General features: G+C 42.6%; 2 long non-coding RNA genes across 3 annotated transcripts; both read left to right on the top strand.

The window, feature by feature from the left end:
• The first annotated feature begins 2,142 nt into the window (after nt 1-2,142).
• Nucleotides 2,143-4,006, top strand: LOC124700964. The gene is made up of 3 exons (XR_007001881.1): nt 2,143-3,264; nt 3,359-3,470; nt 3,957-4,006. It is a non-coding gene; the product is annotated as an uncharacterized LOC124700964 (long non-coding RNA).
• Nucleotides 4,007-6,893: 2,887 nt separating this feature from the next.
• On the top strand, nt 6,894-8,071 carry LOC124700963. Of its 2 annotated transcripts, none has more exons than XR_007001880.1 (3): nt 6,894-6,957; nt 7,091-7,329; nt 7,424-7,756. It is a non-coding gene; the product is annotated as an uncharacterized LOC124700963 (long non-coding RNA). The 2 variants fall into 2 exon arrangements; XR_007001879.1 differs by lacking the exon at nt 6,894-6,957 and adding an exon at nt 8,022-8,071 and having other exon boundaries at nt 7,011-7,329; nt 7,424-7,535.
• Nucleotides 8,072-17,070: the final 8,999 nt, after the last annotated feature.

Genomic DNA, 17,070 nt, shown 5'->3' with positions numbered 1-17,070 from the left:
GTGCTTATCGTCCAATTAGTGCAAAAGCATCAACATCACCACCCTAGGAAAAATAATTAAGATAGGTATTGGCAAAGGGAGAGGTTTAGTGCAGCAACTTCATATCCTCCCTTAACTAAAGGGAGACGCCAATGGTAACATCATGGTTAACTCCCCATGCTAATTGTTATCCATCTCCATCATGGGACAGGTATGATTCAAGGACTGTTTCAGTAAAAAAAAGTACCGTTTAGGACCTTAAGGAAGAAGAAGAAAGTGGCCAAACAAGTTTACCAAGTGATAAAGGATGGCAGCAAGTGTGATGTTTCAGATTCGATCTCAAATAATAAAGAGCTTGTCAATTTGATTTTGGCTACTGAGGGCAAAAGATGAAGCAAGTAATTGTTGAAGCTCGATGTGCCAAATTTTAACAAGTGAAGTTGAAAGTGCCAAGGTCAAGGTCAAGGAAGATTCGCCACTGTGCAAAACTAAACCACAACCAGGATGTCCGCTCGGCTTCACAAGTTGGCAAGAGAGAAAAGTAAAACGGCTTAGTGCCGAGAAACTGAAAAGGAAGAACATGGCATGGGTCCCTAAGGAAGCAACAAGTATGAAGGAAGAAAAGACCGAGGTTGCAAAAAAATCAAGCAAGAATTTTGAGTCATATCATAAGAAGTTTTAGTTAGCACGTAATCCACATTACTCAACTATGCCATTTATGCATATGCCATGTAACATATCCCCAGGTATGACCATTTATCATCCATGGTCTTATTTTGATCCATGGATGCATCATAATTCTTTACATCATCAAAGGATATTACCAAATTGTTATTCATCCGGTTAGTTGCAAATTTGTTGCTAATCCTAGAGGCTGAAATGTTTGGAGTATATAATCAGATTTGTTGTTTCGTTTATTTCCGCCAAAATACTTATGTGGATGAATTATACACGCCTTTTGAGGAAAACAACATATGTATGATACTTCTCCTATCGCCTTGAGAGAATTGTCTAATCATCACTAGTGGAAACATGACATTCAGTCCCGGTTCGTAAGGGCCTTTAATCCCGGTTTTTCAACCGGGACCAATTATGCGGGACTAAAGGTTCCGGTTACCAGCCGGGACTAAAGGCCCTCCACGTGGGTGCCGCGGAGCGCCCTGGGGCGCAGGACCTTTAGTCCCGGTTTGTAACACCAACCAGGACTAAAGACTATTTTGTAATAAAAATTATAATTAATTTTCACTCCCTCTTTTTTCTATTTTTACTTAGAATTTCTATCATTTCAGTTATTTGACAAGTTTAGTCTCTAACTACACTTAATCTCTAGTCAAATCACTTACTCGTGGTCAAACTTCCCGCTCGGTCACCCATCCTCCCACTACTCTAGCACTAGTACGCTTAACTTCCGAGTTCCGTCCCGTCCACTTCCAAGTGCTTCACGCGCATGTATGTGATTCTAGTATCATATCAATCCTATTAACATGTTGGTCGATATCACATTTCTTTATTAGTTTAATTCCAAATAATTATTTTAATAAACAAAAGTAATGATGTAATAATAATCTTGAATAACTAAATAAACATTAATTTCTTTAATTTTGTATTATTTTATAGTTTTTAAAAAATAATTTTTAATTTTTTCAATTTTTTGCCAAACCTAAAAGCCTGAAAATTTGAAAATCTCAAAATTCGAATCCAAAAATTGCAGGATGCAATTATTAATTTAAAATATGAAATTTATGAAATCAATTTTGGCAAAAACTTAAATCTTCCTCCTTTTATATTTTCATTTGGAATTTTAGGAATCTAAAAATTGGCTAACCGGGTAAACTCAGGTGAATTGGGATATAACTTTTTCCCACGATCATCTTGATTATTATACGTTTTTTCCGACGTCGTATGAAAAAGTTAATGTCGTTTTACCTTTTTCTAAACTTATTTTGCAAAAAAACTTGAAATACAAATTTGTCAATTTCCCCTAATAGTAGGTTACATAACATATAGGAATGGTCGAAAGATTTAATTTTTAAAATTTTCTATCATTTTCATTTATTTTGTACAAAGCTAAAAAAAAAAGTGATCCCCGAGGGGAGGGGTGTGGAGGTGTGTGGGAAGCCAAAATACCTGGAAAGCCTTTAGTCCCGGCTCGTATTGTGTAACGGCCCAGGATAGTACCCCTAGTAGATTGCTTGTTTTTTTTTCTTTTGTGCATCATCATGGCATCATGCATCATATCATCCGCATGATTTTATCAAATAAAAACTATTTTGAAATAACAACTATTTTATCTTTCTCTCATATGGTTTTATTAAACCCTCCCTTATCTTTTCTTTTAATAAAACCCCCTCTCTGGCCCATCTATCCCTCTCTCCCTGCAGGCCCAACTCCTCTCTCTTCAGGCCTACTCTTTCTTTATGGGTTCCTCTCTTCCTCTCTCTGGCCCAACTCCCTTTCAACCCGGCTCAGCCCACCTTACCTGCTCCATGATGGGACAGGCTCCTCCGGTTGCTGTCCTTTTCTCCTTCACGCACAGAGCGTGCTAGCTTTTTCTCCACCAACACCGTGGTCCTCCTCCCCACCTCCACGCCAAGCGCATGAGCGTCCCCTCTCTTCCTTATCCTCTCTACAAGGCTGCAACCACCCAGTACCCCTCACACACGCCTCTCTTCCCTCTGCCTTTCTTCTTCCTCACGAAAGAATAGAAGAAGGAGAAAACCCCAACGCTGGTGTCCCTGCATCTCCGTCACGCCACCATCTCCGGTGACCCCGCGCCGCGCCAACGCCACCAGGAGGAGCGCCATATCTTCCTCGCCCTCCTCACCAAGTGAATCGTCCTGGGAGGCCCTGGAACGTCGTCACTTTCACCGATTCCGTCTCCGGTTGCCGGCGTTCTTCTTCGAATTCCGGCTGGTATGGTCCTCCTCCGCCCGTGCTGTGCACGTCTTAGGCTTCCTGGTGATGTACTCGTTCTCCCGGACCTCCCCTTCTTCTCCTACGCGCTTCCTTTTGGCTTACCGACGTTCGCCGTCCCTCACCTCCGCAGGTCCTCGCCGCCGGCAGTACTCCGGCAAGCTTCCGGCACCAACTCCACCAGATCCTGGTCGCCCGCGTCAAGGCGCACCTCCGACACCATCGCCCTCGCCTTGATTCGGTCCAAATCGACCTATCCATCTCCGACCTGATCCTCTGCCATTGATGCTGTGGGCAAGCTCGTCCCCGCCTTCCGTCTATTCTTCTTTGCGTGTACCACTCACTCGACAAGAACTGCAGCATAGCCCAGTGGTTCGTTGCTTTGTTCTGCTTCCATCAGATCGTGTGTTCAATTCCCAGGGAAGGCAAAATAAACACCTTTTTGTTCCTTTCTCCATTCCGACAGGTGGGGCCCGTTTGTCAGCGACCAACAGATCCACCTCATCGCCCGACATCCCAGTCAGCGCCTTGTCACCTCCCTGGCCCGCTCGTCAGTCCCTGTGGCTGGGTGCTGCTCGGTGAGAAAAGCTTCTGGCCATTTCTCTGTCTTTTCTGAAAAATCCAGAAAATGTTTGAAACTTGCCATATTCATATCTTCTAAACCATAACTCGGATTAAAATGTATTTTATATGTTTTTCGATCAGAAAAATGCAAGGATCATTAATATGCCATCCATATGCCTGTTTGCATCTCGCATCATGTCACGCGTTGATAGTCGTGCATTTTCACCTCACATATATGCGGAGTATTTCGGACACCGACGATGGTTTTCCCCGCTCCGTTTAATATTGAAGTAGCTCACTCTTGCCATGCTATGCCATGCTAACCAACACTTAAATTTGACGGTAGAAATGCAATTCCAACCTAATTGTTTGTCTGGGGTTCCGACTCTGATTAATATGGGTAAGTTGCATTGCATCAACCTTGCCATGTCATGCATATCATCTTGAGCATGCCGATTCTTCTTCTTCGTAGTAAGACTTGCATGCGTTGTGTGTTCCAGCATTTGCTTCTTCTCGGATAGGATCGCGAAGTGGTGATGTGAGATACGACGAGTTCTCCGACAAGTTCTTCTGCAACTTTTCACAGGCGAGCCCTCTCTCTTCACCTACTCTCCCTCGCATTGCTATCCTTATGTTGCGTTTCTTTATCGAGTCACGTGTCCTATTCCACTTGTTTACCATAATAATCCTATATATATCATTCCTTACCCTTAGCCGTTGCTTGATGTTTGAGCCTTGCGAGTCGTAGGCGTGTTTAGGCTCTGTTGTTTATCTCGATCTGTTATCGGGATATGTTGGGTTGTTGGGAGGTTATCACATGCTATATCCTTTGTTGGAGATATTCACACTTTACTTTATTGTTAACAACTAAAATTGTAAGCAGAGGCATCTGTGAGCCCCTTTGCGAAAGCATCGGAACTTTGACTCGCTAATGTCCCCTAGGACCCGAGTTCTTGTTATCTGTTCCGAGATTGAGCGCTCTACCCGTACGTGGGGACGTTTATTGGGACCCCCCTCACCCATTACCTTTTCTCAAGTCAGTTGAAAAGGGGGCCACAACCTTGGTTTTATTTGGCGCATGCATGTTTATATACTGTTGCCTTCGGGTGTTTACTTCTCGTTGCCTTCGGGTGTTTACTTCCCGTTGCCTTCGGGTGTTTATATTCTGTACTGTACCTTGCGGGACGTTTAGCGAAGCGTGTGGTTTGCACGCCTAGCCGCCGGCGCAAACCTCTGAGTCCGCTTCGGAGTACGGCCGGACTTCGTTACGGGTAGCTTAGTTGGGTGGCCCCCTAGACTTTCTTGTTGAACTGGGAACGGTCTTGTTGTGAGACATCCACCTGTCGTAAGTGGGTCGAGCATGCCTATGGTTACATTTGGGCAACCCCTGCAGGGTGTACATCTTATCGATAAGCCGTGTCCGCGGTTATGGACGACTTGGAATTGTATAGCTCGATCATAGAACAACTTACACCTTTTACTTGTTGTTAATAATTTGATAATAACTTGATTAGTAATATAACATTACTACAACCGATACCTAATAAAACTTGTCCACCGTTGAGTGCCTTTTACATTGCCTCTTCGCTTTGTTGAAGGGGATATGTGTAATCGGCTGGGTTATGTTTGTGTAGTATTTTGTCTGTTACCTTGTGCGCTCTCTTATCTTCTCTGAGTAGACGGATGTTGTAGCGTGTCTCTATTGGTTATAGTTTTGCTGCCGCTAAACCTACCATATAGCCCTAGGCGATATATATTTATACTCGCCCGGCGAGCATAGCCATTTCTAGTCTCGCTAAGTACGTGCCGGAGTTCGTTCCTTGGTACTTACTCTCGCCTTTTCCCCTTTCTCTTTTGCTTCCTCCCTTTTGTCGGCAACCGATGGCCCGACTTTGGCAGGTACGAGATGACGACGCTAGCAAGGTTACCCTTCCGGCTTGGCCTGGGCAGGGTTATGGACGCCGCTGGTTATCTTCAGGACTCTTAGTCCAATTTGTATCTTGTCCGTACTCGGACGTGTTTGATCTTCTGTATGATTCGGATCTTTGTATTGTATATTTGTATCTTGACTCGTTGGAGTCATTGTTTTAATATATGTATCTTGTGGGCTCTATTGTAATCCTGTTGTAATGTTACTGCTCGTGTTAATTCCTCTGGCATCACGTGTGTGATTCTTCGCACACATCGTGTCGGAGGGCGTCCTAGAATCGATATCGTGCGGATTTCGGCGGGATCGCTGGAATCCTCATGGTACCGGTTCCGGGGCGTCACAAGTTGGTATCAGAGCTCAGGTTGACGGTACCCCACTAGTCCAGCCTGTAGGATAACCTTGCCAACGGTCGTTGAGTTTAGAGAGTCCAAACTAATTTCTAAAATTCGTTGGATAGATCTGACTAGCTCTATTTTTCTCCTTATCTATATTCTTTCTCCTCTTACCATTGCGCGTTTTGAGTCTTCTCTCTTATCTGAGTTCTCCGAGTCTTAGGTTCCGACGTGGGTTGGACGATCTTTGCCTTATCCTATTAGGACCGATCTTCGGAGGATCTCAGCAGAAGTGCATCATCATCGACAGCGGAACAACGACTTCTTGTTAGTGGTGTCGCCGATCTACGTGGAGCAAGAATTCTTGTTAGTGGTGTCGAGGAGATCGACGCGCCGCCTAAAAGATCCGATAGTTCACCTCTCTTCCCCCGTACCATGGCGTGGGATCTCGGGGCGCGATCCCTTGTTAGTGGTGTCGATTGTAACGGCCCAGGATAGTACCCCTAGTAGATTGCTTGTTTTTTTTTCTTTTGTGCATCATCATGGCATCATGCATCATATCATCCGCATGATTTTATCAAATAAAAACTATTTTGAAATAACAACTATTTTATCTTTCTCTCATATGGTTTTATTAAACCCTCCCTTATCTTTTCTTTTAATAAAACCCCCTCTCTGGCCCATCTATCCCTCTCTCCCTGCAGGCCCAACTCCTCTCTCTTCAAGCCTACTCTTTCTTTATGGGTTCCTCTCTTCCTCTCTCCGGCCCAACTCCCTTTCAACCCGGCTCAGCCCACCTTACTCGCTTCCATGATGGGACAGGCTCCTCCGGTTGTCGTCCTTTTCTCCTTCACGCACGGAGCGTGCTAGCTTTTTCTCCACCAACACCGTGGTCCTCCTCCCCACCTCCACGCCAAGCGCATGAGCATCCCCTCTCTTCCTTATCCTCTCTACAAGGCTGCAACCACCCGGCACTCCCTCACACACGCCTCTCTTCCCTCTCGCCTTTCTTCTTCCTCACGAAAGAATAGAAGAAGGAGAAAACCCCAACGCCGGTGTCCCCGCATCTCCGTCACGCCACCATCTCCGGTGACCCCGCGCCGCGCCAACGCCACCGGGAGGAGCGCCATATCTTCCTCGCCCTCCTCACCAAGTGAATCGTCCCGGGAGGCCCCGGAACGTCGTCACTTTCACCGATTCCGTCTCCGGTTGCCGGCGTTCTTCTTCGAATTCCGGCTGGTATGGTCCTCCTCCGCCCGTGCTGTGCACGTCTTAGGCTTCCCGGTGATGTACTCGTTCTCCCGGACCTCCCCTTCTTCTCCTACGCGCTTCCTTTTGGCTTACCGACGTTCGCCGTCCCTCACCTCCGCAGGTCCTCGCCGCCGGCAGTACTCCGGCAAGCTTCCGGCACCAACTCCACCAGATCCTGGTCGCCCGCGTCAAGGCGCACCTCCGACACCATCGCCCTCGCCTTGATTCGGTCCAAATCGACCTATCCATCTCCGACCTGATCCTCTGCCATTGATGCTGTGGGCAAGCTCGTCCCCGCCTTCCGTCTATTCTTCTTTGCGTGTACCACTCACTCGACAAGAACTGCAGCATAGCCCAGTGGTTCGTTGCTTTGTTCTGCTTCCATCAGATCGTGTGTTCAATTCCCAGGGAAGGCAAAATAAACACCTTTTTGTTCCTTTCTCCATTCCGACAGGTGGGGCCCGTTTGTCAGCGACCAACAGATCCACCTCATCGCCCGACATCCCAGTCAGCGCCTTGTCACCTCCCTGGCCCGCTCGTCAGTCCCTGTGGCTGGGTGCTGCTCGGTGAGAAAAGCTTCTGGCCATTTCTCTGTCTTTTCTGAAAAATCCAGAAAATGTTTGAAACTTGCCATATTCATATCTTCTAAACCATAACTCGGATTAAAATGTATTTTATATGTTTTTCGATCAGAAAAATGCAAGGATCATTAATATGCCATCCATATGCCTGTTTGCATCTCGCATCATGTCACGCGTTGATAGTCGTGCATTTTCACCTCACATATATGCGGAGTATTTCGGACACCGACGATGGTTTTCCCCGCTCCGTTTAATATTGAAGTAGCTCACTCTTGCCATGCTATGCCATGCTAACCAACACTTAAATTTGACGGTAGAAATGCAATTCCAACCTAATTGTTTGTCCGGGGTTCCGACTCCGATTAATATGGGTAAGTTGCATTGCATCAACCTTGCCATGTCATGCATATCATCTTGAGCATGCCGATTCTTCTTCTTCGTAGTAAGACTTGCATGCGTTGTGTGTTCCAGCATTTGCTTCTTCTCGGATAGGATCGCGAAGTGGTGATGTGAGATACGACGAGTTCTCCGACAAGTTCTTCTGCAACTTTTCACAGGCGAGCCCTCTCTCTTCACCTACTCTCCCTCGCATTGCTATCCTTATGTTGCGTTTCTTTATCGAGTCACGTGTCCTATTCCACTTGTTTACCATAATAATCCTATATATATCATTCCTTACCCTTAGCCGTTGCTTGATGTTTGAGCCTTGCGAGTCGTAGGCGTGTTTAGGCTCTGTTGTTTATCTCGATCTGTTATCGGGATATGTTGGGTTGTTGGGAGGTTATCACATGCTATATCCTTTGTTGGAGATATTCACACTTTACTTTATTGTTAACAACTAAAATTGTAAGCAGAGGCATCTGTGAGCCCCTTTGCGAAAGCATCGGAACTTTGACTCGCTAATGTCCCCTAGGACCCGAGTTCTTGTTATCTGTTCCGAGATTGAGCGCTCTACCCGTACGTGGGGACGTTTATTGGGACCCCCCTCACCCATTACCTTTTCTCAAGTCGGTTGAAAAGGGGGCCACAACCTTGGTTTTATTTGGCGCATGCATGTTTATATACCTGTTGCCTTCGGGTGTTTACTTCCGTTGCCTTCGGGTGTTTACTTCCTGTTGCCTTCGGGTGTTTATATTCTGTACCGTACCTTGCGGGACGTTTAGCGAAGCGTGTGGTTTGCACGCCTAGCCGCCGGCGCAAACCTCCGAGTCCGCTTCGGAGTACGGCCGGACTTCGTTACGGGTAGCTTAGTTGGGTGGCCCCCTAGACTTTCTTGTTGAACTGGGAACGGTCTTGTTGTGAGACATCCACCTGTCGTAAGTGGGTCGAGCATGCCTATGGTTACATTTGGGCAACCCCTGCAGGGTGTACATCTTATCGATAAGCCGTGTCCGCGGTTATGGACGACTTGGAATTGTATAGCTCGATCATAGAACAACTTACACCTTTTACTTGTTGTTAATAATTTGATAATAACTTGATTAGTAATATAACATTACTACAACCGATACCTAATAAAACTTGTCCACCGTTGAGTGCCTTTTACATTGCCTCTTCGCTTTGTTGAAGGGGATATGTGTAATCGAGTCGGGTTATGTTTGTGTAGTATTTTGTCTGTTACCTTGTGCGCTCTCTTATCTTCTCTGAGTAGACGGATGTTGTAGCGTGTCTCTATTGGTTATAGTTTTGCTGCCGCTAAACCTACCATATAGCCCTAGGCGATATATATTTATACTCGCCGGCGAGCATAGCCATTTCTAGTCTCGCTAAGTACGTGCCGGAGTTCGTTCCTTGGTACTTACTCTCGCCTTTTCCCCTTTCTCTTTTGCTTCCTCCCTTTTGTCGGCAACCGATGGCCCGACTTTGGCAGGTACGAGATGACGACGCTAGCAAGGTTACCCTTCCGGCTTGGCCTGGGCAGGGTTATGGACGCCGCTGGTTATCTTCAGGACTCTTAGTCCAATTTGTATCTTGTCCGTACTCGGACGTGTTTGATCTTCTGTATGATTCGGATCTTTGTATTGTATATTTGTATCTTGACTCGTTGGAGTCATTGTTTTAATATATGTATCTTGTGGGCTCTATTGTAATCCTGTTGTAATGTTACTGCTCGTGTTAATTCCTCTGGCATCACGTGTGTGATTCTTCGCGCACGTCGTGTCGGAGGGCGTCTCTGAATCGATATCGTGCGGATTACGGCGGGATCGCTGGAATCCTCATGGTACCGGTTCCGGGGCGTCACATATTGCCAACCGGGAATAAAGGGTAGACCTTTAGTCCCGGTTGGTATTACCAACTGGGACTAAAGACGTTCGCTCAGAGGCAACCTTCCGCCACGCTGGGCAAATTTTAGGCGACGTGGCCAGGCCTTTAGTCCCGATTGGTATCTCAAACCGTGACAAATGGGGCCTAACGAAAGGCCTGTTTTCTACTAGTGCATGGCCGATGTGGCGTGTTAACACCGTCTCTAGTCCTATTGGAATCTGATACATGTACCATGGAAATAGTATGTCGATGGTTCAGTTTTTGAAAGAAATAGCCAATGCATTTTTATTGTTTATTTATCTCCTTATGGTTATGTTTTTTGAAACCTCATGACTCTTAGAATATATTGTACAAAAAAATCAGGCCGAATAAACATCCTTGCTATTAAGGCTAGAATTCTTGGCTGCTATAGATGCTATACATAGTGAGACTTAACGTGATTCTTGTGAGTAGTGCGGCAAATGTCCAATATTTAATAATGTTTTGAAGAATCACTTGTTATTTATGATTACATGTATGTTTAGATGTTTTCATCTTGGATTGCTTTATAATTGCTCATATATGTAAACATGAAAATTGAAGAGAAAATGAGTTGGCTCAACGAACATCTGGCTGCCGTGGGTTTCAAGGTGTGATGCGTCTCAAACGTATCTATAATTTTTTATGCTCCACGTTTGTTTTACATCAATTCATATATGTTTTGCTCATACTTTGTTGCACTTTTATACATCTTCCGGCACTGACCTATTAACAAGATGCCACAGTGCTAGTTCCATGTTTTCCGATGTTTTTGGTCTCAGAAAAGTTGTACAGGAAATATTCTCGGAATTGGACGAAACAAAAGCTAAAGTGTCTATTTTACCGTAACGAAGACGAAGTTCAGAGGAGAGACGGAGGTGGGCCAAGGGCCAGACAAACCACCCCTAGGCGCGGCCTGACATTGGCCCGCGCCTAGGTATATGGTCTGGGGCCACCTAGCACCCACCGACCTTGCCCTCCCGTCTATAAATCCCCTTCGACGAGTTAACCCTGAATATACAAGCCTCCGTCCATGAAAACCTTCGTACTCTCTCTTCCATGTACTTCAATACAGTGATCTCATGAGTTTCCTTACATGATTGAGATCCATATATATGATGTAATTGGTGTTGTGTTTGTTGGGATTCGATAAATTGTGGAATTGTGATCAGATTGTTCATCATATTATCATACTACTGTTATTTAAGATCTTGCATGCTCTATGGTACTTGTGATTGCCCTGATCAAGTAATTGCATGTATCTCCAAGAGGGAGTATTTATGCTCCATAGTGGGTTCATGCCTCTAGTTTTCTGAAAGAGTGACTTTAACTTGTGAGATTGTAGATGTGATGTTTCTACTAGGGAGAAACAAGAATGTTTTGTCTAAGGATAATTCTATTGTTTACTTTACACACATTGCTTAATGCGATTATCTGTTGCTTGCAACTTAATACTAGAACGGGTTCGGATGATAACCTGAAGGTGGATTATTAGTCATAGATGCAGTTGGATTACGGTCTATGTATCATGTTGTAATGCCCAATTAAATACTACAGTAGCTTTATTTTTTCATAGCAGGCATTTTCATGCCCTCATAATTATCAATTGCCCAACTGTAATTTGTTCACACAACACATGTTATTTGCTTGGAGAGTTACCACTAGTGTAGATAGCTTGGAACCCCGGTCCTTCTGTCATCGTCATGCTCTACAATCAACTACACACTAGAATACTTTCTGGTGCCATCTCCTCTGTGATATTGCTTCTGTGTTACTATTGACATTGCTGTCATATTACTGCTGCTTTCCCATCGCCCATCTTACTAGTGCTTTTTCGGGTGCAGCTGAATTGACAACTCCTCTATTAAGGCTTATAAGTATTCTTTACCTCCCCTTGTGTCAAATCAATAAATTTGGGTTTTACTTCCCTCGAAGACTGTTGCGATCCACTATACTTGTGGGTCATCCAGACTATTTTCTAGCGCCATTGCTGGGGAGGCATAACTCTACTCATAAGTTCGCCTGGGGAGTACACACTTTACCTCTCTCTCTGTTTTTTTTTTGTCTTGTCTAGTTTATTTTTGCTTAGTTTATTTCTGTTTATTTGTGTTTTGTTTAGTTTACTTTTGTCTAGTTTATTTTTTTATTGTTTTATTTTTCTTATATACATGAAAATCCATAAAAATTTGAAAAACTAAAAATCTAAAAATTGTTGTTATGGAAAAACCTGCTAGACCCTCTATGGAACATTTTATAAAGTATAGAGAATCATATAAGTGTAAAGTTATGAGAGTTGTGTTAAAAAAGTTGGATCTAATTTCTTAAACGCCATGATATAAATTGTTGCTCTGAACAGGATACTAAACATCTTAAATTCCAATGTGTCTTTAGTAAAGAAGTTTTAATTATGAACTATCATTGGAATAACTATATTCATCTTGGATTTAAAAAAGTAGACCAATTTGTTTTGTTTATGGGAGCTTCTGAAATAGAATCCTTCATGTCTGAAATTATGAAACCTGTGTTTCTTGTAATAAACTTAAAGATATGGTCTCTTCTATCCTTGATTATTGCAATAATTTTTATATAATTGATTATAAAGAGAGACTCAGTCATGCACAAGAATGTATCCACAATTTACAAGAACATGTGGAAGAAAAAATTGTTGAAGAAGAAATTACTGAAGAACAAACTGTTGAACCTGAAAGCTCCTTAGATGAAAAACAGGAGCAGAATGATGACCAAAAGGAGGAAGAATGGATTAGCTACCCATGCCTACCTTTTAATGAGAGTAACTCTTTATCCCTTACATTGTTTGATTGTCCCCCATGCTTACCGAAGGAGGTTGAATGTTATGTTCCTGTGAATTCTCTTGAAATATTTACTATGAGTAAAACTAGTGATAATAATTATGCTCCCATTATCTATGATAATCCACGCTATTTTGATAAATCTTATGATAATCCTTTATATGTGCCTAATTTCGAAATGCATGGTCCTATATTGGTTGATAATATTAATTGTACTACTAATTAAAGTGATATTGGAGGGGTCTTGACTTTATCTTGGAGCCCCATACCTCTTGAGAATGATCAGTAAGCTTGTTATAAAATTGTTAAAAGTGGATTTGAATGTTTTAATCCCACTATTTTCGAGCTTGATAAAAATTATATGTTTGTAGATCATGAAAAGCATGCTTTATGTGATAGTTATATTGTTGAGTTTATTCATGATGCTACTGAAAATTATTATGAGAGAGGAAAAAATGGTTGTAGAAGTTTTCATGGTAATAAAACACCTCTCTATATGCTGAAAGTTTTGAAGTTACTCTTGTTTTATCTTCCTATGCTTGTCACTTTGTTTTTTGTGAATTTATTTGTGTACAGGATTCCTATGCATAGGAAGTGGGTTAGACTTAGATGTGTTTCATATTAGCTTCTTGATGCTCTCTTTTACTTCAATTCATATTGCTTATGTGAGCATCTTCTCAAATTACTAAGCCTAGCTAAAAGGCATTAAAGAAGAGCACTTATGGGAGACAACCCAATGTTTGATTTCTGTAATTTTTCTTTTATGTTGAGTATTGGAAATTGTTACCTCTGTAATAACCTCTCCTTATCATTTTTGTTTCATTTTTGTGCCAAGAATAGCCTCTAATAAGAAGAAAGTAAGATTTGGAGAAGTTGTTGTCCTGAAAACAGATTCTGTGTTGTCACAATAAAAGTTCCTATAAATAGCCAGAGCGTAATTTTGAGCTGCCAATTTTTTTTTGCATATGACCAAGGTTATTATCTAACTTTCGTTAGTTTACCACTTGTTGACCTGAGAAAAAGAATATTTTCGAAAAAATCGATCTGTACATGTTATTCTGTTTTGACAGATTTCTATCACCATTTGCATTTACTGCTTGATCTCTTTCTTATTTTATGAGTTCTTTTGAGAAGGAACTTTTGAAAGAAATTTCTGCTAATTGTTTTAATGGATGTTTGATTTAAGTTAGAACTGAACCAAGTGGATTTGTTATTTTGATTATACTAATGCTGCTAATGAAAATCGTGTGAAGTTTTGTATGGAGGAAGTTTTCAAGTGTAGGAAGAGAAGAATGATGTGATGAGATGAAGAATGGACAAAAGCTCAAGCTTGGGGATGCCCCTGAACCCCAAGAAATATTAAAGAGGTAAAAGCGTCAAAGCTTGGGGATACCCAAGGCATCCCCTTCTTCATCAACAAAAATATCAGGTCATCTTTTAATACGCTATATTTTTATTGCTTCATATGTTATGTGTTGTTCTTGGAGCGTCTTTGTTTGTGTTTTTAGTTTTCTTTGGTTTTTTTTTGCTGTAGCATATGTTTGGAACTCAAAATATTTGTTGGAGAGAGACACGATCCGTTTTCATTGCATAGAACACTCTAGTTTTCACTCTTGTTGTTCTACGGGTGTTCTAGTTTTCTAGTAATGCGTTTAGCTCTTGGTTTTCCATTCTTATTATGTTCAGATCTCGTTAGTATTCTTTATTTATGTATTATTATCTCTCTAGTCCATATTGATTTTCATCTATGAGAGTTATTTCAAAAAAGTTGATTGGTGTTGGAGACGAGTAAAATGTTCCATGCTTATAGTGATGCAAAAGGAAGCTTGTTTAGACTGTGGCATAAATTTTGGCATCTCATGTTGGATGTTATTCTTATTATATGCTTAGTAATTATTCTTGTAGCATGACTTATCTCAAATATCTGAGAGTGCTTAGTGCTCCATTGAAAGAATCATGTGTTGTTTCCATCATACAAAAGCATAGTATTGCGGTATTCTCCTTTAATGTTGTTATTGGGTCGACTTGGCACATGCTTTCACCATGTTATGACTACAAACCAGTCACCTTAAGCCTCTATGATAGTTTAGTTTTTGACTTGTAATATCAATTTATGCTTTGATTAATAATATTTTGTCGCTATGCATGATTATGGCTATTATTGCTCTGTTAGTTGGTCGCTCCCAGTCTTTTGCTAGCCTTCGTCTGTACTGAGTATGAGCTCTACTCAGTAATGGTGTGCAATGGAGAACTACATGGGAGCCGCTCTTGAGGTCACTATATGAAAGGGTGGTAGATTGTTTGATGCCATTCATTGACATAGACATACATACCTTTCAAAATACATTTTCAACACCTTTGTTTTATGCTTCCCTCTGCGCATGGCTTTTCTGTTAATTTTATGTTCAGTCTTCACCTTCTTACTTTATGCACCACTAAGAGAGCATAATTTTCACTCTAAGTATAATGTGCATAGTCCCAAAATCTATTATTGATTGATTCATGATTATGACTATTGCTTGTCCTCAAATTATTTGTGTCTAGTCACTGATAACCCACAAGTATAGGGGATCGCAACAGTCTTCGAGGGAAGTAAGACCCAAATTTATTGATTCGACACAAGGGGAGGTAAAGAATACTTATAAGCCTTAACAACTGAGTTGTCAATTCAGCTGCACCTGGAAAAGCACTAGTAACATGGGTGATGTGAAAGCAGCAGTAATATGAGAGCAATAGTAACAGTAACACAGCAGCAGTAACAGTAACACAGAGGCGATGGCACTAGAAAATTGTTGATACTACTTCCAATGACATATAGAACGAGTATAGGATGATAAGAGATGGACCGGGGTTCCCAGCTATCTACACTAGTGGTAACTCTCCAATAACAAGTGTTGGGTGAACAAATTACAGTTGGGCAATTGATAGGATTGAAATAGCATTAAGACAGAACATCAAGTCTATTAATCATGTAGGCATGTTTTCCATATATAGTCATACGTGCTCGCAATGAGAAACTTGCATAACATCTTTTGTCCTACCAGCCGGTGGCAGCCGGGCCTCAAGGGAAACAACTGGAAATTAAGGTACTCCTTTTAATAGAGCACCGGAGCAAAGCATTAACACTTGGTGAAAACATGTGATCCTCATATCTAAGCCTTCCCCTCCAGTTATCCCAGTTGCTGTCACTCTGGGGCCTCGGGTTCCGGACATAGACATGTGCAAAAAACGTGTAGATACAATCTAAGCAATAATTATAGAGCTCAAATCTAAGATCATGCCACTCGTGCACTAGTGACAAGCATTAAACACAACAAGATTGCAGCAACAATAACTTCACAAACTTATATAGATAGACTGATCATAATGCAACAATTCATCGGATCCCAACAAACACAACACCAATTACATCAGATGAATCTCAATCATGTAAGGCAGCTCATGAGATCATTGTATTGAAGTACATGGGAGAGAGAGTACCAACTAGCTACAGCTAGAACCCGTAGTCCATGGGGGAACAACTCACGGAGCATGATGGAGGCGGTGGCGTCGATGGAGATGGCTTCCGGTGGCACTTCCCCGTCCCGGCGGCGTGCCGGAACAGAGATTATGTCCCCCGAAACGAAGTTTCGCGATGGCGGCGGCGCCCCTGGAGTCTTTCTGGAGTATCGTCAATTCGTATCGGGTTTTTAGGTCGTGAGGGATTTTATAGGCGAAGAGGCGGCGCAAGGGGGTGCCAGGGGGGCCCACCCCATAGGGCGGCGCGCCCCCCTCCTTGGCCGCGCCGCCAGGTGGTGTGGAGGCCCTGGGCCTCCTCTCCGGCTCCCCTTCGGTGTTCTGGTCCGTCTCGGTGAAATAAGATGTTTGGCTTTTGTTTCGTCGAATTCCGAGAACATTGCCCGAACAGCCTTTCTGGAACCAAAAACAGCAGAAAACAGGAACTGGCACTTCGGCATCTTGTTAATAGGTTAGTCCGGGAAAATGCATAAAATAATTATAAAGTGTGAGCAAAACTTGTAGGTATTGTCATAAAACTAGCATGGAACATCAGAAATTATAGATACGTTGGAGACTGATGACCCACAAGTATAGGGGGTGTATCGTAGTACTTTCGATAAATAAGAGTGTCGAACCCAACGAGGAGCAGAAGGTGTTGACAAGCAGCTTCGATGAAGGATTCACTGTAAATGCTCACAGACAAGTTTTCAGGGGGTTTTGATATAGCAGATAAATAAATTACAAGTAAATAAAACACGAGAGAAATAATTGCAGCGAGTGGCCCAATCCTTTTTAGCACAAAGGACAAGCCGGTTTGTTTACTTGTAATGACCAAACGTTCTTGAGGACACACGAGGATTTTAGTCTAGTGCTTTCGCTTCCTATAGTTGATTAATCTTCATTGTTTTGATAAGTGTTGTGTGGGTGAA

This window comes from Lolium rigidum, chromosome 3, assembly GCF_022539505.1.
Source record: "Lolium rigidum isolate FL_2022 chromosome 3, APGP_CSIRO_Lrig_0.1, whole genome shotgun sequence".
Lineage (NCBI taxonomy): Eukaryota > Viridiplantae > Streptophyta > Magnoliopsida > Poales > Poaceae > Lolium > Lolium rigidum.
The sequence above is the reverse complement of the archived record's forward strand: the minus strand, read 5'-3'. Positions and strand labels throughout refer to the sequence as shown.